Consider the following 17,763-nt stretch of genomic DNA (forward strand, 5'->3'; position numbering starts at 1 on the left):
AAAGCAAGATCCAGATCGTCGAGGACATTGAGCAAGATCCTTTTTATCCGTCTGGAAACCCGAACAGGGAGTCAGTGCAACTCATCCAATGTTATTGTGCCGACGAGATCAAATACTTCTTTGCACCATGGCTCATTCAATCATTCAAACAGATAATGTGCATGCTCGTGTGTAACCAAGGAGCGGCCCCTGTCTAAATTTTGCATGAGGAGTTTTGCTACTGCAAGGGATTTCTTCAGAAGTCAGACCCGTCGATGGGGGGTGCAAGGTGGGCGATGGCATAGGCCCCCAAATTCATAGGGGCCCCACCGTGAGAAAAAACAATGAAGGCCGCCCTGATTTTTGATCTGCAGGCTGGCTGGTTCGCTGCTATGCATGCGGTCAAGTCCTGACTTGCGGGGCTTATTAGACGGGCTGGCATCTGTAGTGGATGGGCCCTAAAGTGCTAACGATTGGATGCCCTGTTGTTGATCACGGTGTTGAGGGATTGCACGCATGATGCCGTGATTAACTCCTGTCCTGCCACCGGCTGGAGAAGTTGATCTACCATTGCCATGCTCGAGGAGATGCACAAGTCCATCCACCACATGAATGGCCACTATCAAGATTCAAGCAGACTGTCCTTTAGCTCTACTTCTTCAATGTTCAAGGTACACCACGTATGAGGCATCCATGTCTATCAATTAAGCACGGCTCAAGATTCAAGCAGACTGTCCTTTAGCTCTACTTCTTCAATGTTCAAGGTACACCACGTATGAGGCATCCATGTCTATCAATTAAGCACGGCTTATCGATCAAGCATGTGTATGCAAAAGGTAATCACGAGACTGAATTGGGGCTTCTAATATTAGGTCATCGGTGAGAGCCTGTAAAATTCACGACGGATGACATCATCGGCATCGTCCACCAGATTCTCAGCTTCATTAACGTCAATTACAGTACATGTTATGGTCTATCCCTTTACTCTACATTGAGCTTTTGTTTGATGATCTCGAATCTATTGATTTCAAATTATATATGTTCATCCAATCATCCACCACACAGGAGAAGTTGCACCCTCACACCTCACCATGTCTATCTCCCTCCGAAGTCCTAGGCTATAGCAGTAACAGGCAGTGCTTCTCCTCCAGAAGTTGATCCACATAGACATGATCATTTGATTTGGTGCTCCTCCCCCAAATCAATATACATGTGGTACCACATCTACTCGAGCGAGGATGGGGAGTCGTGAGAGGTACGCACGAAGAAGCTAGGTAGTTGGAGCCGAACTAACAAAGGAGAAAATCGGACGTAGACGTGTTGCGTGCAAGAAACAATGGAGTCGTGAGAGGTACGCATTAAGAAGCTAAGCAGTTGGAGTCGAACTAACAAAGGAGAAAATCAGATGTAGACGTGCTGCGTGCAAGAAACGATTCTTCTTTAAATATCAGCCGTCAATCTTTGTGGTTTTAGTTCTGTCGATTTTCTTACGAAAATTAGGTCCCACTTTGTCTTTCGCACCGAGGGCTGCCCTGTTCAGAACGGTCGTCGTGGGTGTTCATCTAAGGATTTCGGTAGGACCATCTACATTGGACAGTATGTACAAATACAGATAAAAATTATATTAAGATGTGTGTGTCTTATCATATAGTTCTATCACTAGATCCATGAATTTGTTTACGGATCATTTACATCTGGCAAGTTCTTATTGATAGTCCATTTTTGGCCATGACTATGAATGCTTAGGAAGACACAACATACATAATTCACTTTTGTTATTGTTCAATTCTATTTTATGACACTTTTCTACAAAAAATGCTTTGCCATTAATTTTTTCTCCCTGCTGATTTATTTCCCCCTTGGCATCCATCAACCATCACTGCCCCGCGACCTGACATGCTTTCCCAAATGAATAACAAACATCTGCCATGAATGCACGGCAAAATTATGTTCCATTCAATGCCACCAGAGTATCTTCAATATGTGAACAACAAACTAGAATTTTATTCCTTGGAATCACATGAAGGGTTGTTCGAATAGGTTAGTGTCGAATAATTTTTTTCCTAAGAAATATAGTGCAAAAGAATTTGTAGATTGTTTCTCTATAGTGTTGATTCACTCATACAAATAAAGCATCCACATAGAAGAAAATCGTACGGAATCAAAGAGAAAATATTTAGGATCAAAGAGACCCTAAGGTGGAATAAAAAGACCATCATGGCCATAATGATTAGTGAAACTTGTTGATGTTTTTTATTAGCAATTCGACATCAAGGTGTAATAGGAAATTGGCCGAATATTTAGTAGTCTTGGAGGGGATGGGGTGCACAATGGTGTTAGTGAACTTTTGAGTTTCTTAATATTTTTTTCACCCGTTGCAACGCACGAGCCTATTTACTAGTACTACCTAAAAAACGTAAGGTTTCCTCTCCCCTCTTATGTCGTCCCATCTTTCGTCAAGCCCTTCCTCGTACGACCTTTACCCCTTGTAACGCCCAAGATACGGCTATATCTCCCACGTGTCGGGGCACGACTTAGAGGCATAACCGCATTTTGGTTTTGTCGCAAGAAGGGTCATCTTCACATAATCTCATGTACAAGAACAAGGATAGAATAAATAGTTGGCTTACAATCGCCACGTCACACAATGATCAAATAATTCATACATCATTCAAAGTACACACATAGTTCGACTACGGACGAAAACCAAATGAAAAGAAGACAACCCCAAATGCCAAATCTCGATCATCCCAACTGGGCGCCACTACTGATCATCAGGAAACGAAACATAGTAACGACCAAGGTCCTCGTCGAACTCCCACTTGAGCTCGGTTGCATCACCTGCATCGGTATCATCGGCACCTGCAACTGTTTTGGTAGTATCTGTGAGTCACGAGGACTCAACAATCTCAAAATCCATGAGATCAAGACTATTTAAGCTTATGTGTAGGATATGGTTATGAGGTGGAGCTACAGCAAGCACTAAGCAAATATGGTGGCTAACATACGAGTACAAGAGTAAGATGAGAAACTATGCAACAGTCGTAAACTAGAAGTGATCATGAACTACTTACGTTCAAACATAACCCCACCGTGTTCTGTAAGTGCATCTAGTGCCCCATAGTGATTTTGGTGTATTGAAGACTTATAGGTTAAGGGACTAATGCGTTTGTGAGTGTACACAGGTCTATAAGTCTATGAGGAGTTTGATATTTACAGAGAAAGTCGACCCCTAAAAATGAATGTCTTCAACTGAAGACTTTGGATCTCTGAAGACTTTCCGAAGACTTTGAAAGTGAAGAAATTGGTGTGACCATGAAAACTTGATATTCACGCGAGGAACATGAAGCGTGAAGACTTTTGTTTTCATAGTTTCATTTTCTCTTTCTTGAGTCATAGGAAACACCGTACTGTTAAAGGGGGTGGAGGTAAAACTAAGGAAAGGTTTCCAAGTGATGCTCATCTCAAAATCCTACACCTACCAATCCCTTCGAGTGAAGCCATTGGAAATCTCATACAGTTCAGTCAATTTCTTCAGTGACACAGACTAAGTTCTTCTGCTCTCTGAGGAATTTGTTCTGACTGAGGAGTTAGGAATTCGCCAGTGCGGATTGCCCACAAGCGAGGAACATGATAGCCCTGAGGAATTCGAACCTCAAATTTCCGACCATTACTGTGCTATGTGCCAGCTGTCCCAAAATATCTTATCCACCTAACGGTCATATCATTGAAGGGCATTTATGTCTTATCATGTCGGGCTGTTCCCTAGGCTATAAATAGCCGCCTCCTACAACCACTAGCTGGTTGGCTGCTCCGCGAGAAACTGACACTTGTCATTGAGAGCATCCCATCCTCCGAGGACTTTGAGCAAAAATCATCAAGTTAGGAAAAACCAAAAACCCAAACCCAAAGTGATTGAGCATCACTGAAGAGATTGTTCCTGTGTGGAACCGACGCTTGTTACCTTTGAGGACTGTGCATCCTCCAGACGGTTAGGCGTCATGGTCTAGAGCATCCAAGAGGAAATTATGGATCGCCGAGTGACTGAGTTTGTGAAGGTTTGGAAGTCACCTGAAGACTTACCACGAGTGATTGGACGAGGTCTGTGTGACCTTAGTTCAAGGAGAATACGGTGAGGACTGTGTGTCCTCAGGTTTAAATACCTAGCCGCTCTAACCAGACGTACAACTGTCACAGCAGTTGGAACTGGTCTACCAAATCACTGTCTTCACCGAGCCTACTGGTTCTATTTCCTCAGCCCTTTCATTTCTTCATTACTGTGTTGTGTACCTGTTCATATCTGTTTGAAGACTTTGACTGAAGACATTCTCAATTTCCTTATTTTAATTTCTTCAGTCTGTTTGTCTTCATTCTGTTTTATCCTGTGCTTACGCTTTCTGTACTCTGTGTTTTGTTTCCAATTCATCATGATGTCCATGCTTATGTTATGTCATGTCTGCATCTGAGTACTTATTCCACTACAAGTAGTTCTTCGCTTAGGAATTTTCTCACCCTGAAATTCCTCAGTGAAGAATTTATAAAAATCGCCTATTCACCCCCCTCTAGTCGACTTAACGCACTTTCAATTGGTATCAGAGCAAGGTACTCCCTTGTTCTGTGTGATTTTGGTTTAACCGCCTGGAGTTTTAGTTATGTCGACCGCAGGTATGATCAAGGTTTCTGCTGGGTGTCCTACCTTCAATGGGACGGACTACCCCTACTGGAAGAATAAGATGCACATGCATCTTGAGGCAATTGACAACGATCTCTGGTATGTTGTGGAAAATGGCATTCCCTCTGTCACTCCTACCATCAACGTTGCTGATGTGAAGAGATTCAAGCAACTCGACTCTCAAGCAAAGAACATCATATGTGGCCATCTGAGCAAAGGGCAGTATGGTAGAGTGAGTGCTTTGGAGACAGCAAAGCTTATCTGGGAGAGGCTGTCCAAGGTCAATGAAGGAGTCTCAACACAGCATGACTCTCGAGTTGATGTTCTTCACAATCTCTTCAACCGCTTCAAAAGACTCGACAATGAAAATGTTCAGCAAACCTTGGATCGCCTCACTGACATTTCAAATGAGCTTCAAGAACTTGGTGCCTCTGACATCACCGACCATGAGGTGGTGAAGAAATTGCTTCGATCGCTTGATTCCTCATTTGACACTCTTGCACTGATGATACAAGAACGTGGAGACTACAAGTCACTTGATCCCGCTGATATCCTCGAGAGGTTAAACACTCATGAGTTCCAGCTTGCTGAGAAGAGAGATCTCTATGGACCAAGCTATGGCAGTTCACGAACTCTGAAGGCCAACACAGTGTATGAATCTGAAGGTGAGGATTCTGGTAACAGTCTTGGTGATCCAGAAGAACTGAGCCAGGAGCTAGCAATGCTCGTGAGGAAATTTCAGAAGTTCTCAAGATGTGGTTGTTTTGGAAAATCCTCAAGAAGTGATGACTTAAGATCATATTCCTCATCCCATGATTACAAGAAGAGACTTTGCCACAAATACAATAAACCCGGTCACTACATTCAAGATTGTCCTCAGTGGGAAAAGGAATCAAAGAAGAAGTACAAGAACTACAGTTCTGATGATTCAAAGAAGAAGAACAAATCTTCAAAGTCCTCTTCATCAAAACCTTCAAGGTCTTCATCTCACAAGAAGAGCAACTCCAAGAAGGCTCGGGCATTCATTGGTAAGGAATGGACTCTGAGGCTGAATCTGAGGAAAATGAGGAAGAGGAAGAATCTGAGGAGTCAGACTCTGGTGTGGTGAGCCTAGCCCTTGCTACCGCGTTCGTCAGCAAGTCCATCTTCAACTCTGAGGAAAAGGACCTCCTCAACACCACTGACGATGGCGATGATGACTATGCTCCCACCTATTGCTTCATGGCAAAAGGTGTAAAGGTACTCAAATATCCCTCCTCTGAATCAAGTGAGGATGAATCTAATGAAAACCTCAAGCCTAGTTACTCTAAACTTTCTAAGATTGCTGTGAAAAAATAAAAGGCTCTCGAAAAGGTTCAAAATATGCTAGACAAAAGCGATGATATGTTGGGTGATGAAATGGATCGCACTAAAACTTTGATTGAAAATCTTCAGAGACTTCAGACTAAGTTTGATAACCTTTAAAGTCATCATAACACTCTCTTATCTGATCATGAGAAGCTTTCTTATGAATTTCTTCAAAGAAAGCAGGATCTCGAGAAGTTAAGAGTGAGTTATGAAGATGATTCATTACTTGCTCAACAAATCAGCGCTGCTCAGAAAGAATTTATTCCTCCATGTTTGAAGTGCATTGAACGTGAATCTGCTAATTCTTCACCTGAAAATTCAAATGCTTCTATTCCTGCAAATTCTTCAACTGTCTCTGCTATCACTAATTCCTCATATGAGGATGCTGCTAGTATCACTAACCATGCAGGGCTGAAGGAATTGTATGTGACAGGCATGTACAAAAGCCTCAAAGGGCATCGGGCTCTTTGTTATGTGCTTAAGAAGCAGATCCTCAACAGGAACCCTAGGAAAGAGGGTATTGCCTTTGAGAGGAAACTTAATGCTGATGGGACCTACTAGAAGCCTGAGCAGTATCCCAAAACCTCATGGGTTGCTGCAAAGGGACCTTCAGTGGATCCATATACTTTATCTGGCTTTACATGTGAATCTTCATATTCTTCTGATGAGTCATTTGACTCTAATTATAAACTGTCCAGAAATCAGAATGGTGAAGTATTTGCTAGATATGTTGGCACTAACTATAGGAACGGTCCTCCTATGAAGAAAATCTGGGTTCCCAAAAGGTGCCTTGAAAGTTTTCAGGTAAATGTCATCATGACACCACCTGTGAAGAATAGGAACCCCAGATCAAATTATTCATATGGACCAAAGTCTTCATATGGATCCAAGTCCTCATATGGACCACATTCTTCATATGGATCAAAGTCCTCATATGAACATCATCGTGCTAACACCTCTGTTTCGTAGAGAAAGGCTAAGGGTTATGGATATGTGCATTATTCTTCAAATCATTATGTTCATAAATCCTCGAAGAATTTCTCTGCTTACTCATATGCTTACCCTAATCCCTCTTTTGTGAAACGAAGTGGATTGGTATCTATGCCACCTTTCTCTCATGGAGCTCGCAGAATGATGAACTCTTTGCCACCCCTTCAGATGTTGGTGGTGAAGAAAAAGAACTAATCTCTTATGTAGGGTCAGGTCTCCAGACGAACCTAAACGTCTGAAGAACTTGCTGGAGACCTGAATATGCTTGAAAGGACGCAAGCTAATCATGAAGAAATGAATTTTCATTTCTCACGTCCTCATACTACCTTACCTGTTCTATCGCTTGATGAAATTGATCTGATGAATTTGATGTCATATTCTTCACTGATGAAGTATATGAGTCCGTAAGCTGCACTAATTCATCTGCAGGATGATCAACCCAAAGCCACTGAGTGGGTCCTTGATAGTGGATGTACAAATCACATGACTGGTGACAGGAGCTTATTGATGGACACTAGTTTATCTCCTTCGCATCTGAAGCATATCACCTACGCTGACAAAGGCAAAAGCAAGGTATTGGTTCTAGGTAAGGTTGCAATCTCAAAGAATCGACACATGGACAAAGTCATGCTTGTCGAGTCCTTAGGGTTCAACCTCATGTCTGTCTCAATACTTTGTGATCTTGATATGGTTGTTGTCTTTGGCAAGTATCGTTGTGTTGTGATCATGGAAGCTGACAATTCCAAAGTCTTTGAAGGCTTTAGGAGAGGAGATTTGTATATTGTTGATTTGTCTACAGGACCACAACCTGCTACATGTCTACTTGCAAAAGCTTCAGAAGGCTGGCTATGGCATCGACGACTTGGTCATGCTGGCATGAGGAACTTGCACACGCTCGCGAAGAGGAAGCATGTCATTGGCATCGAGGGTGTCAAATTCCTCAAGGAACATTTGTGTGGAGCTTGTGAAGCCGGAAAGATGACCAAGGCCAAGCATCCCTCAAAGACCATCATGACTACCACTCGTCCATTTGAATTTCTTCACATGGATCTCTTTGGCCCTACTCACTATGCCACATTTACTAATGCTGCATCTTTATATGGCTTTGTCATTGTTGATGATTATTCTCGATATATATGGGTGCATATCATCACCTACAAAACTGAAGTGCGGGAAGTCTTCAAACGATTTTCCTCGAGGGATTCAACCAACTTTGGTGTAAAGATCAAGCACATCAGAAGTGACAATGGAACTGAGTTCAAGAACACTGTTCTTGATGAACTTGGTATCACTCATGAGTTATCTGCTCCATATACTCCTCAGCAGAATGGTGTCGTGGAGTGCAAGAACAGGACTCTTGTTGAGATGGCTCGCACTATGCTTGATGAGTACAAGACGCCTACTCGCTTCTGGCCTGAGGCAATTGATACTGCTTGCCACATCATCAACAGGTATATCTTCACAAATTCTTCAAGAAGACTGCATATGAACTCCTAACTGACAAGAAACCCAATGAGAGTTATTTCAAAGTCTTTGGTGCTAAATGCTGGATTAGAGATCCTCATCATAGTTCTAAATTTGCACCGAAATCACATGAAAGTTTTATGCTTGGTTATGGTAAGGACTCACACACCTACAGAGTCTTCAACACCTATCACCACAAGGTTGTTGAAACTGTAGATGTGCGGTTCGATGAAACTAATGGCTCGCAAAGAGAGCACCTACCTCCTGTGACAGATGAAATACCTCCTGAGGAATCTATTAAGTTCAAAGCTACTGAGGATGTCATTCCTACCGAAGAATCTGCTGAAGAAGTTGTTCCAGAACGTGAAGAACGACATGCTGATGCACCTGAAGAAAATGGTGCTAAGGAAAATGTTGATCAAATTCCTCAACGACAACCAACTCATCCTCGCATTGCAAATGAAGTGCAGATTGAGAAAATCATCAGCGACATCAACATTCCAGGTCCTCTCACACAATCAAGAGCTTCATATTTATCTAGCTTTTGTGGGCACTTTGCTTTCGTCTCTAGCACAGAGCCCACTAAGGTAGATGAAGCATTTCTGGAGCCTGAGTGAATTCAAGCCATGCAAGAGGAATTACATCAATCTGAGCTCAACAATGACTTGGAACTAGTCAAACGTCCAGATCCTCGCAACCACAATATCATTGGCACAAAGTGGATCTACCGCAACAAGCAAGATGAAAATGGCCTTATGGTGAGGAATAAGGCACAACTTGTAGCTCAAGGCTACACACAGGTTGAAGGAATTGATTTCAATGAAACTTTTGCACCTGTTGCTAGACTTGAGGCTATTCGCATATTACTTGCTTATGCTAAACATTGTGATATCATCTTACATAAAATGGATGTGAAAAGTGCATTCCTCAATGGTAAGCTTGAGGAAGAAGTATATGTTGCTCAACCCCCAGGTTTTGAAGATCCAAAGCATCATGACAAAGTCTTCAGACTCAATAAGGCCCTCTATGGCCTCAAGCAGGCCCCTCGGGCGTGGTATGATACTTTGAAGGAATTCCTCATGAAGAAAGGCTTCAAACCCGGTTCACTTGACCCAACTCTTTTCACTAAATCTTGTGATGGTGAATTGTTTGTGTGCCAAATATATGTTGATGATATCATTTTCGGCTATACTGACCAATGTTACAGTGATGAATTTGCCTATATGATGAGTGAAGAATATCAAATGTCTATGATGGGAAAATTGAAATTCTTCTTAGGTCTTCAGATTCGTCAACAACGCAATGGCATATTCATATCTCAGGAGAAATACCTCAAGGATGTACTGAGGAAATTCGACATGCAAGATTGCAAAGGAGTCAAAATCCCTATGCCCACAAATGGCCATCTATGCACTGATGAAAATGGTATTGACTTTGATCAAAAGGTATACCGCTCCATGATTGGTTCTTTATTGTATTTATGTGCATCTAGGCCAGATATTATGCTTAGTGTTTGCATGTGTGCCCGATTTCAAGCTACACTGAAGGAATCACACCATAAGGCTGTGAAGCATATTCTTCGATATCTAGCTCACACACCAACACTTAGATTATGGTATCCCAAGGGCTCGACTTTTGATCTCATTGGATATTCAGACTCTGACTATGCTGGTGATCGTGTGGACCGCAAGTCAACATTAGGCACATGCCATTTCCTCGGACGATCCTTGGTCTGTTGGTCCTCGAAGAAATGATAGAGGCGAGGGTGTCCCGATCTTTCGATGAGATGATAACTATCGATTTGGTGGAGACGACTTTGGCGATCCGACTACAAACGTGCACGACGTTGCGCCTTAGCAATCACTAAACCAATCTCCTGAGGTTACTGACGATGCCGGAAGCACGGTCAGCCTGACCACGAAGGTCTATTCCTGCAAGCAATCGAAGAACGAGCAAGAATATGATAAAGCAATCTGAATATTGCAAATATATATGAGGTATTGATATTGGTGGGGATCCGTAAGCGGTCTTGGTCTGGTCGTTGGACACAAACGAAGTACACGAAGTTGCAGTGGCTAACTTTTAACTAAACAAATCCCCAGCCAAAAGCTACTAGATGGATCTACTTATATAGGAGCAAGGGGTGGCGGCCAAGGAGGTGGGAGGACGTCCCAAGGCAGCCTAAAACTAACCCTAGGTCGTACAAGGCTCATGGGCCCAAGTGGAGGTGATGCAACACCTTTGGGCTTGTAGTTTGACTCGGATTCTGCTGCAACGTCAGATTGTTTCGTCCGTAACTCAACGCTCCGGATGAATTTGAAGGTGAATCCAATTGGGTTGGAAAGAGCACGAAATCTAGTTTCCAACAAAAAAAGAATCACCCAATTCGGAGTCCGTATGAAAAAGTTGTTGGCGTTTTGAGTCAGGTATGTCTGTGCAGTCCGAATCTGAATCCAGAAACGTGAGAGACTTGGACTCTATCTTCTCTTGGCCCAAAAGTGACGTGAGAGGACTTTTTGAACACAACCTAAACTTCTCCTTTTCCCTGTCTTCATATGTGGATTGTACAAATGTCCCATACACCTGCAATTAGACAAAACACAAAAGTGTGTGAAGTATTTTTGTTCTGGATAACATAAATAGATTATTGAATAGTTTGCATTAGAAATCACCTGACAAATATGCATGTATGCAATATTTTTGGTCGTATCCAAGGTAGTCATGTCCTCATCATCCTCCCCTTTTTGAAAATAAAGCCGTCCTCGGCATTGCTTAATCTGAAATGTGGCTAACAAAAAGACAAGGTGTACATGTTGTATATGTATATGTCATCCAGTTTAACTTCCCTTGATTTTCGCACGTATGACACATGTATACATGAGTAACTTTCATAGTTCATAAAAACTAAAGCCAAAAAATTATCACAGGAAGTAGAAGGCATGAAAATATTGGAACTCTGTTTGCATATATAAGTGAAGCTCTTATTCTCTTCAAAAGATTGGTAATGTTCATCATTAAACCATCCTAACTTCGATGAATAAACCTTACTTGCATCAAATTTACATGCTAAAACATGCTTAAATAAGCAAACATGCAATAAGTCATTGGACACAGAATCATCATCAAGATTAGAGGTCATATCAAAATGATTAAACATTGGTTCTTTTGCATCAATAGTTAATTCAATGGGTGCACTCAAAATTGTTGATATTTCAGTTGTTTGATCACATGACGCATTCATGACAGTAACAAGAGTCTCTAAAATAGGTGGTGTGCTCAAATCAACAGGTAACTCAACACATGATGCATTCAAGTTAACTAGGCATGCTTCATTCTCATGTGAAGTTATATCATCAATACCTTTACTGTTACCTCGCAGAGATGTAGCTGATGTAGGTACAGACGTTGACAATGTACCATACTCTTGAGATGATATTGCACTCACAATCCGAGGTGGGGCTGCTCTAGTAGGTGCAATAGTGGAGTAACCAACCGGCGATGGTGAGCATGAACTGGAATAGTAGTTGTTGTAGTCACCCAATGCATCCTCCTGTATCTGTCTCTCAAAGGTACAAGCACGGACATACATACCAGTAATGCAACGAGGAATATACCGAAATCTTGCCTGAATATCATGGTTCAAACCACCAAAAAATCTATTCATTGTATCATCCTCAGATTCTTCTATGTCACAATGATGCATATAAGATTTGAACTCTTGGTAGTAAGCATGAACATTGTTACTGCCTTGTTTTAATTGCTCCAATTTGCAACGCAATTCACGACAATAGTAAGGAGGAAAAAATTGTTGTCTCATTACAGCTTTCAAAACTTTCCAAGTTGTGGGTTGGTTATCAATGTTTTTCTTACAATGTACACTCCACCAAACATAAGCAAAACCAGTAAATGCTCTAATGGTAGCTCGTACTCTCTCAAGTTCAGAAAAATCATGGTGACTAAAAACTTGTTCTACTTCAAGCTCCCAAGCTAGATAAATAGCAGGATTAAATCTACCCTCAAATGATGGTAAAGAGATAACCTGACCATATGCTTGTGTGTGTTGTCCCAACTCTCGTGATGGTGAAGATGTGTCCGTTGTCCAAGAACTTCTATCTCTGGAACCTGTCATGATTAGTAGAAACAAGAACCAAAATTCGAGAATAATGTTCCTATGAACTACTAGGATGTGGTTGTAAAGTGCTCACAGTAAAGCAAATATCAATATCTTACAAGTTCTTACCATGCGGCAGGTGGTGACAGGCAACCAGCGGTGTCAAATAACTCCGAAGATTGTGTAAAGCGATTGCCAGGGGAACGTGCGTATACACGGTGTAGAAATATGTGGAGCTGGGTTGGCTATATATGGTAGCAAAAGATTAGCAATAATCAATTCAGAGATGCAATGTTGAATAAACGCTCAACGACGGTACTGTGCTGGTCCTAGGCTAGACCGAACTAGAGACGCGAGCCTAGAACACTAATGAGGTCACGTCGTAGCACAACCAGCATCGATGAAGGATACTAAGTAGCTCTGGACAGCAAAATATAAGTGAAGATCACAACGGCAGTAAAGATAATGATGTGAAACAACAGCCAAGCTGTTTTACTGAACAGTGCACAAAACAGATTCCAATCCGAATTCAACTACGAGATTGAGTCTAAAAAGATCCGAATTTTGTTTTTTTTTTCTCTTTTTTTTCCTCACACTTTTTTTTTCTTTTCTCTCCTTTTTTTCTCTGACTTTTTTTTCTCTCTCGTTTTTTTTTCTCTCTTTTTTTCTCCCTCTTTCCAAAACAAACTAGATAAGATGCAGATTGGATCAAGTGAAGATGTGAACGATCTCAACTATTATTATGACAATGAATGGTGGGTAGCACGTGGTGGAAATTGATGGATGGGTGGTGGACAGCGGAAGAGATAATGATGTAGCGGTGGCGTGACTAATGTGAACAGAACTCGAAACTCTAAATGAACTAGACACTAAGACCAGCAACTCGACACGACAATGCAACCGATAATTCAACTATGCAAGCAATGAAAAAAATTGCAAAGGCTCAGACTGGCTTGGACCAAGGATGAATTGATCTAACTCTTTTTTGTGGCTTTTTCTAGGAAAACTGGAAATTCTCACCGAGCAACCTGAAAACTGATACCACTTGATAGAGGCGAGGGTGTCCCGATCTTTCGATGAGATGATAACTATCGATTTGGTGGAGACGACTTTGACGATCCGACTACAAACGTGCACGACGTTGCGCCTTAGCAATCACTAAACCAATCTCCTGAGGTTACTGACGATGCCGGAAGCACGGTCAGCCTGACCATGAAGGTCTATTCCTGCAAGCAATCGAAGAACGAGCAAGAATATGATAAAGCAATCTGAATATTGCAAATATATATGAGGTATTGATATTGGTGGGGATCCGTAAGCGGTCTTGGTCTGGTCGTTGGACACAAACGAAGTACACGAAGTTGCAATGGCTAACTTTTAACTAAACAAATCCCCAGCCAAAAGCTACTAGATGGATCTACTTATATAGGAGCAAGGGGTGGCGGCCAAGGAGGTGGGAGGACGTCCCAAGGCAGCCTAAAACTAACCCTAGGTCGTACAAGGCTCATGGGCCCAAGTGGAGGTGATGCAACACCTTTGGGCTTGTAGTTTGACTCGGATTCTGCTGCAACGTCAGATTGTTTCGTCCGTAACTCAACGCTTCGGACGAATTTGAAGGTGAATCCAATTGGGTTGGAAAGAGCACGAAATCTAGTTTCCAACAAAAAAAGAATCACCCAATTCGGAGTCTGTATGAAAAAGTTGTTAGCGTTTTGAGTCAGGTATGTCTGTGCAGTCCGAATCTGAATCCAGAACGTGAGAGACTTGGACTCTATCTTCTCTTGGCCCAAAAGTGACGTGAGAGGACTTTTTGAACACAACCTAAACTTCTCCTTTTCCCTTGTCTTCATATGTGGATTGTACAAATGTCCCATACACCTGCACTTAGACAAAACACAAAAGTGTGTGAAGTATTTTTGTTCTGGATAACATAAATAGATTATTGAATAGTTTGCATTAGAAATCACCTGACAAATATGCATGTATGCAATATTTTTGGTCGTATCCAAGGTATTCATGTCCTCATCAGCCATCAACTTCATGCGTGTTCTTGCTCCAATGTTCATCCTTCTCCAAGCTAGGCCCTTCATTTGAAAGCAAAACAAATGTATCCAATTTAGGCAGCATCATAATCTCATAAACATTAGAATCATTACCAAGAAACGAAAGTACCTGGTAATTTAATTGGCGTGCGCGAGCTCTAGTAATTGGTCCAGTATATGTAACAGTAGGGGCTGTGGGTGTAACAATGGTATTGATGTCCTCATCAAGACGTAGGATCTTCATCCAACCGCCTGAAATGGTCGACTGACGCAAATGACGAAAGTCAGGCGACTTGCATGTAGACATTCCCATATATTCAATACCATTATCGTAGGTGCTTCGAGATGTACATGCAAGCAGTGCTCCTCAACCCATCAAGCTAAACAACATGCCACTCATAATTCTAAACCTAGTTGTTCAAAAACGAATCTGATATGATGCTGACATGTACTAAAATAGAGAATGTTTAATTGGTCAGATAATGTTCCTACTTTACTTTCAAAAAGCACGTGCGCCACATATCGAGGGACAACAAGGAGTTGCATTCTTTATGCGCTCTGGTTCATTGTAACGCCCTCGATGCGGCTATATCTCCTACGTGTCGAAGCACGACGTAGAGGCATAACCGCATTGAAAGCAATGTCGCAAGCAAGGTAATCTTCACAACATCCCATGTAATATAGATAATAAAAGGGGAAGGTAACATAGTTGGCTTACACTCGCCACGTCACACAAAGTACATAAATAGCATTACATCAATCAATCACTCATGACCCGACTACGGTGCCAAAATAAAATATCAACCTAACATGCGACACGGTCCCGATCGCCCCAACTGGGCACCACTACTGATCATCAGGGAAAGACACGTAGTAACGGCGGGAAGCTTCATCGAACTCCCACTTGAGCTCAAGCGCGTCATCTGGAACGGAATCATCAGGCCTTGCATCTGGTTTGCAAGTAATCTGTGAGCCACGGGGACTCAGCAATCTCGCACCCTCGCGATCAAGACTATTTAAGCTTATAGGAAAAGCAAGGTAAATATGTGGAGCTGCAGCAAGCGACTAGCATGTATGGTGGCTAACCTGTTCGCAAAAGAGAGCGAGAAGAGAAGGCAAAGCATGAACGAATAACTAGAGAACAACCTGCGGCAAGCATTACTCCAACACCGTGTTCACTTCCCGGACTCCGCCGAGAAGAGACCATCACGGTAACTCACACAGTTCGATTCATTTTAATTAAGTTTAGGTTCAAGTTATCTACAACCGGACATTAACAAATTCCCATCTGCCCATAACCGTGGGCACGGCTTTCGAAAGTTCAAATCCCTACAGGGGAGTCCCAACTTAGCCCATGACAAGCTCTCACGGTCAACGAAGGATATACCTTCTCCCGAGACATTCCGATCAGACTCGGTATCCCGGTTCTACAAGACACTTCGACAAGTTAAAACAAATCCAGCAACACCACCCGCTGTGCCGACAAATCCCGATAGGAGCTGCACATATCTCGTTCTCAGGGCACACCGGATAAGCTAAGCGTACGGAAGCCAACGTAACCCAAGTTTCCAAGGGACGGCTCCGCACGGTGCTCTAGGTTGGACCAACACTTAGAGAAGCACTGGCCCGGGGGATTAATAAAGATGACCCTTGAGTCCACGAAACCCAAGGGAAAAAGGCTAGGTGGCAAATGGTAAAACCAAGGTTGGGCATTGCTGGAGGAGTTTTATTCAAGGCGAACTATCAAGGGGTTCCCATTACCACCCAACCGCGTAAGGAACGCAAAATCCGGGAACATAGCACCCATATGACGGAAACTAGGGCGGCAAGAGTGGAACAGAACACTAGGAAAAAGGCCGAGCCTTCCACCCTTTACCAAGTATATAGATGCATTAAGATAACAAGATAAATATAGTAATATCCCAACAAGTAAAAAGTATTCCAACAAGGAACGGCCTCCAATCTTCACCTGCAACTAGCAACGCTATAAGAGGGGCTGAGCAAAGCGGTAACATAGCCAATCAACGGTTTGCTAGGACATGGCGGGTTAGAGGTTTGACATGGCAATTTGGGAGGCATTATAGGCAAGTGGTAGGCATCATAGCATAGGCATAGCAAAAGAGCGAGCAACTAGCAAAGCAAAGATAGAAGTGATTTCGAGGGTATGATCATCTTGCCTGCAAAGTTGTCAGAGTTGACTGGATCCTCGAAAGCAAACTCAACGGGCTCCTCGTTAGCTAACTCGTCTCCCGACTCTACCCAAACAAGACAAACAAGCAAAAAGGACACAATCAACCACGTGCAAAGCTCAAACAACATGATGCAAACACGGTATGCTATGCGGGATGCGATATGTGATGCATATGCAAGATTTGACAAGGAATGAATGAACCTTGCCTCAACTTGGAAATCCAAGTGTGCCACTGAAAAGGTGAGATGATTTCTCTTGAATTCGATATAAAGAACACCGGAATCAGAGACACGGTTTGGAAATGACGAGCAAAACAAATATGGCACCGGTCTGCGATATACAGCAAGTGACCATCTAAATGCAACAAGACGAACATGCTACAGCACCCAAACATGGCAACAAAATACATGGCAGGGATCCATTCATGATGCTTAACAAAAGATGAACACTGAACTATGGCCAAATCATCCATTAACAGGTTCAAACAAGCATGGCAAAAGAGCAATTGGAAAATAGATTTTAGACAGTGAAATTAACACTTGTCTGGAATTTCAGATCAGGTAGCACACTTCGGAGCATGAAAACTAGATGCTACAGGAACTTAATGATGAGGACATGACTACCTTGGATACGACCAAAAATATTGCATACATGCATATTTGTCAGGTGATTTCTAATGCAAACTATTCAATAATCTATTTATGTTATCCAGAACAAAAATACTTCACACACTTTTGTGTTTTGTCTAATTGCAGGTGTATGGGACATTTGTACAATCCACATATGAAGACAAGGGAAAAGGAGAAGTTTAGGTTGTGTTCAAAAAGTCGTCTCACGTCACTTTTGGGCCAAGAGAAGATAGAGTCCAAGTCTCTCACGTTCTGGATTCAGATTCGGACTGCACAGACATACCTGACTCAAAACGCCAACAACTTTTTCATACGGACTCCGAATTGGGTGATTCTTT

Source organism: Triticum urartu, chromosome 2 (genome assembly GCF_003073215.2).
Source record: "Triticum urartu cultivar G1812 chromosome 2, Tu2.1, whole genome shotgun sequence".
In the NCBI taxonomy this organism is placed as follows: domain Eukaryota; kingdom Viridiplantae; phylum Streptophyta; class Magnoliopsida; order Poales; family Poaceae; genus Triticum; species Triticum urartu.